Source organism: Arachis hypogaea, chromosome 14, assembly GCF_003086295.3.
Source record: "Arachis hypogaea cultivar Tifrunner chromosome 14, arahy.Tifrunner.gnm2.J5K5, whole genome shotgun sequence".
NCBI lineage: Eukaryota > Viridiplantae > Streptophyta > Magnoliopsida > Fabales > Fabaceae > Arachis > Arachis hypogaea.
Genome location: NC_092049.1, coordinates 77,969,299 through 77,975,093, shown reverse-complemented (window position 1 = coordinate 77,975,093; position 5,795 = coordinate 77,969,299). Strand labels below are relative to the sequence as shown.

Genomic DNA, 5,795 nt, shown 5'->3' with positions numbered 1-5,795 from the left:
CAACCAGGATTATATGTTTTGGAGTATGGGTCATGGTTCTGCCTAGGTGAATTTCCAATGTAGTTGACTTGTTCCTGATCACCTTATGCTTCTTCATTCACTCCTTCTTGAGCTACTGCTGACGTGGTGATTGCTGCCACTTGATTCCTCTCCATATTTTTGGTAAGGTCAGCCAACTGCTTGGTGATAAGCTTGTTTTGAGCTAGCAGTGCATCCACATTGTTCAGCTCCATCATTCCTCTAGTGTTGCCTCTTTCAGAAGTATAGAAGTAGTCATTCTCTACTACAGTCTCAATGACATCTATGGCTTCTTTAATGGTCTTCTTCTTATTCAGAGATCCCCCGGATGAGTGGTCTACTGCCTTCTTTGATTCATACGAAAGGCTTTCATAGAAAATGTGCAACTGCACCCATTCATTGAACATATCTGGCGGGCATCTTCTTGTCAGGTCCTTAAACCTCTCCCATGCTTCATATAGAGTCTCACCATCTTACTGCCTGAAGGTTTGTACCTCAGCTCTCAACCTGTTGATTCGTTGAAGAGGATAGAATCTTGCCAAGAATTTGTTCACCACGTCTTCCCAGGTTGCTAAACTCTCCTTTGGAAAGGATTCCAGCCATTTAGATGCTTTGTCCTTGAGTGAGAAGGGAAACAGAAGTAGTCTATAGGTGTCAGGGTGAACACCATTAGACTTCACAGTATCGCATATCCTCAGGAAGGTGGTTAGATGTTATTTGGGGTCTTCTTGGACACTTCCTCTAAATGAACAATTGTTTTGAACAAGGGTGATGAGCTGTGGCTTTAGTTCAAAGTTGTTGGCATGTATGCTTGGCCTTTGGATGCAACTTCCACAGTTTCTTGGATTTGGGTTGATGTAAGAACCCAGAACTCTTCTCTCTTGTCCAGCCTGATGCGCTGGACCTTCTCTGCCATGGTTGTGAGCCTCTTCTTCATGATGGTTCCCCATATTCTCATTCATGTCTGGTTCAATGTACTCCTCCTCTTCCTCAGCACCAACTACTCTCTTCTCTCTTGCTTCCCTCCTTAATCTAAGGAAGGTCCTCTCAGGTTCAGAATCAAAGAAAGTTGAAGCCCTGCTTTTTCTACCTGTCATACAACCAATAAGGCACAAGCAAGAAAGATAGATGCAGATAATATTTTCTGCAGAAATACTATTAGTGTGAGTGATGCAATATATCAAACAGTTAGTGGGTCAGGGAAGCAAATATTAAAACAAAATGCAGGTAACACCACTAATAGGTGAAAGGTAAAAGGAAAGAAATAACTAAAACTGAAAGTAAATTACTCAGATGAAACTAAATCAAACAAAAGGAAAATGCTCAATCTAGTTATCCACCAATTTAATCATTGTTGATACAAAATCAATCCCCGGCAACGGCGCCATAAACTTGATGCACGGAAAATTGTCTCTTAACAAATCTCCCTCGGTAAGTATACCGAATTGTCATCAAGTAAAAACTCACAATAGAGTGAGGTCAAATCCCACAGGGATTGATTGGTCAAGAAACTTTAATTGGAGGAATGTTCTAGTTGAGCTAAGCAGAATTTGGTTTGAGAGTTACAGGAAATTAAATGGCGGGAAAGTAAATAGCAGAAAATGTAAATGCTGGAAATAAAGAGCTGAAAATAGATGACGGAAAAAAAATTGCAGAATCTTAAATGGGAATGGGGAAGATGATCATAGAAGTAATGGGCAGAAATTAAAGAGAATGGGTAAGATCAGAAATGGGGAGTTCATTGGGCTTAGGAGATGTTGCATCCTCCGGATCAAGTTCATTTTCATCTCTTCTTCAATCAATGCATTCATTGATCTCCTTGGCAATCTTAAGTGATTGAATTCCAATTCCTTGGTAATTCAATCTCTCAAATCTTGATCAATAGCCAATTCCTTGGTCCAATTGCTCATGAGAAGAGATGAGGTATGGTCACTGATTATACCACATGTATTTCCAAATCAAAGTGTTGGTAGGATTATATGTCACTATATCCATCCAAACCCCAATTTGGTCCAACATGAGAAAGCATTTCTAGCATGATCTTTTCATTCCTCTTCCAAGGTTCCGAAGAGATCCAAGTATGAATAGCTTCTTTTCCAAGATAACTACTCAATTGGGTGAAGATTGAAAGCTTTTTAGTAAAATCAAGAGAAAAGAAAGAAGAAGAATAATGAAAACTATTATTGATCCATCAAATTACAACAGAGCTCCCTAACCCAATGAAAGGGGTTTAGTTGTTCATAGCTCTGGGAATGGAAAACAAAGAAGGAGAATGCATTCTGAAAAGTTAAACTAGAAGTTGCAGAGAATGTAAAAAATACAGAGAGTAATTCTAATAATGCCCAAAAAGCTCCCTTCTAGTTCAAAGTTCTCCCTATTTATACTATTCTTCTGATCTTCTAGTTGGCTCTTCAAGTCTTGGATATGGGCCTTTGGATCTTGAGTTAAAGTAGTTATCGTCTTCATTGGGCTCAGCTTTACTTGCAGAGAAAGTGTGCAGTAGGTATGGACTTTAGCTTGGGGCGTTAGTGGTGTTAACGTTAAGTGAAACTGCGGGGTCGAGAACGCTAGTGACAATCACCTTTTTCACTAACGTTCCTAACCCAAAAATGGTCCACGTTAACTTCAACGTTAGTGGCACTAACGTGACCACTAACGTTGCTTCTTGGCCCTTCGCAAACGTTACTGGGGTTTACCTTTTCCAATAACGTTGAGAGTACCCCTTTCTCCCTACATTAGAGTTCACGTTAGTATAGTTAACGTGGCCTTTAACGTAGGCTTGCCAAATCTTCGAGAGCGTTAGTGACACTTACCTTTGTCACTAACGCTTCAAAACGCCCCTACTTCCCACGTTAGAGTTCACGTTAACTAGGTTAACGTGACTTCTAATATGGTATTGATAGCCATCTCCAACGTTAGTGACAAAGGTGAGTGTCACTAACGTTGGCTCATCATCCCTCTTCTCCACGTTAGCTTCCACGTTAATGTAATTAACGTGGCAACTAACGTGGCTCATAGTGGCTTAATCCAATGTTAGTGACAAAGGTGAGTGTCACTAACGTTGGTGATTCCTTGCTCCCTCCACGTTAGAGTCCACGTTAACTAGGTTAACGTGACTCTTAACGTGGCAAATATGAGCTTAGTCCAACGTTAGTGACAAAGGTGAGTGTCACTAACGTTGGCATTATCTTCCTCATCCACGTTAGAGTTCACGTTAACTGAGTTAACGTGATTCTTAACGTGGCCAACTGCCACTTTGGAACGTTAGTGGCACTTACTTTTACCACTAACGTTGGAGTTCTACTTCTCTTCCACGTTAGCTTCCACGTTAACATAGTTAACGTGGCAACTAACGTGGGCTATGATGGCTCACGAAGGCGTTAATGGCGATCACTTTTCTTATTAACGTTGCAAACTAGCCTTCATTCCACGTTAGTGGTCACGTTAGCTAGACTAACGTGGTTCCTCCTTGCTTCCTTTGTCCTGAAATCAAGCAATAAAGTGCATTAAAGCTCTAATCCAAGTTATGAGACGTGCATCATTCAATTTGTCATTTAATTCATGCATAATTCTTATGAAATCATGTAAAATTCACAATGTTTGCTTGAATCAAGATGTAAGTGAATATTTACCCAAAACTTGCTTATTTCCTAAGAAAGCGCATGAAACTACCCTAAAACCATAAAGAAAAGGTCAGTGAAATTGGCCAAAATGCCCTAGCATCATGTTTACACCCAAAAATAGAAGATCCTCCCCCACACTTAAGTCATGCACTGTCCCAGTGCCAAAGGAATCACTCGGGGAGGAGTCAACCATGTGAAGCTACACCGCCTGGCGGTGGTGAGTGATGATGATGTTGGTAGATAATGATGGTGCTGGATGGCTGTGTGGTGGTCTCAGCTCGATGCTCCTCAAGTGTGTGACCAGCTGGCTCAGATGCTGTCTCAGCTCTCGGTTCGGCTACAGATGTCGGCTCCTCAACTCGCGGCTCGTCGGCTCTATGCTCCTCAGCTCTCTCAACTACTACCTCCTCAGCTGTGGGCTCCTCCGGTCTCTGCTCAGGGTGTTCAACTGCCTGGCCAGCTTCAGCTGCTGGCTCCTCAGATGCAAGCTCCTCGGCCTCAGGCTCTGGTGTATCTGGAGGAGGTGGCCCAGGGTATCTACCCTCAAATTTTGCCACTATCCACTAGAAGCGGCGAGTGTTGCGGCACTCGGATCGGTGGATGGTCTGAAGGAGCTCCCGGCACAACTCATATGGTGTCTGGGGTCTGGGTGTGGGTGTGGGTGCGGGTGCTGTAGGAGGTGCTGAAGGCTCGACTGCTGCTGATGAAGGCTCCATGGTCTTCTTCTTCTTCTGAGACGGCCCGTCATAATCGTCGTATGGCAGAAATGGCTACTTACTAATGTAGACAGACGTCTGATCTGTTGGGCGTCTCTCTACACCAGATAAAGCTACTAATCTGGTGATGAGTGATGGAAAGTGAATGTCGTATTTCAGCTATTGGTTCACCTTCATCATCGACTCTCTGATAAGGGGAAGAACAGAGATCCTCTTCCCCTCCAGAATAGCCCACAGCAGAACTGCCACCCGGACTCTGATTTGCGTGGCATGCGTGCTCAGAAGAATGTAATCGGCAATGATCTGCTGCCAGATCCTTGCCTCTGGGTTGAGGTCAGTGCACGCAATGCTCAACGAGACCGGCTGCTCTCCCTTGCTGTATTCCCATCAGGCCTCAAGCTAGCCAATCTTTTCAGGACTATATCCAAAGAGATCTTACCCGTTGTCACGTCTGTCATTAATTGAGTATAAGTGTCTCGAGCCGGAGGAATATGGGGAATATCCAAGAGGGCCTCTAAAGTAGTATTAGAGGTGTCCAAGGTGACACCTCTTAGAAAAACAGTTTGGGCATCCCTCTTGAGGAAATTTGCGTAAAATTCCTTGACCTGGTGTTCATTTACTCCCACCGGATCGGATTTTACGAATCTCCAATGATAAAATCTTATTTTGTTAAGAATTGTATCCGCATATTTCTCAGGCAGGTTTAGCTTTCTCTCATAATGAAAGGCGCGCTTTTCTAGCTTTTTGTACTGTTCCTGGGCTTCAGCATTGATGAAAGTATTTGGATGGTCACTGGGAGGTACGAGAGGAGGATGAGCCAAAGGATTGGCTTTCTCCTTTCCCTTCTGGGCCATCCTGAAAAAGACAAAAATAGAATATAACTCAGGGGAAACAGATAAAATTCACATGAAGAAGAAGGATATAATCAAATAATTTAAATAAAAGCCAATAAGGTAAACAAACATTAATCAGGGAAGAACATGTATAAAACAGTCAATTATTCAAAGAAAAATGTGTTTTCCCAAGATCAGGCAACCTAAGTAACAAATGAATGAGTGAACAAACAATGAAAGCATATATATGACTTAGGTGCATTATGTATGTGAATTGAGTTGGAAGAGATTGATTAGTGCAATTGTGCCTTCGAAGTTGAAAGAGTTTGGAAAAATTAGCACAAAAGGCAAAAATCAAAGTCAGAGTGAAAGCTTACACATATTCATGTTGAAAAGATAGAAAATGACCACATACGTACAGCTTCTTGTCCAAAGCAGTGCTTGATTGAAAAACAAGGTGCATTACTCAAAAACTTAAAGGAACAAGTTGTTGTGTGTATGGTCACTAATGTTGAGGATACATGAATAAGCATTTGATCAATTATATAGAAAGCAATGTATGTACTGCTACCAATGTCACCAAACAGATTTCAAAATTTGAAGTT

The 5,795-nt window shown here is 42.0% G+C and overlaps 1 non-coding gene across 1 annotated transcript; it reads left to right on the top strand.

The window, feature by feature from the left end:
* The first annotated feature begins 420 nt into the window (after positions 1-420).
* LOC112745032 (small nucleolar RNA R71) lies at positions 421-527 on the top strand. Its single transcript, XR_003172981.1, has one exon. It is a non-coding gene; the product is annotated as a small nucleolar RNA R71 (small nucleolar RNA).
* Positions 528-5,795: the final 5,268 nt, after the last annotated feature.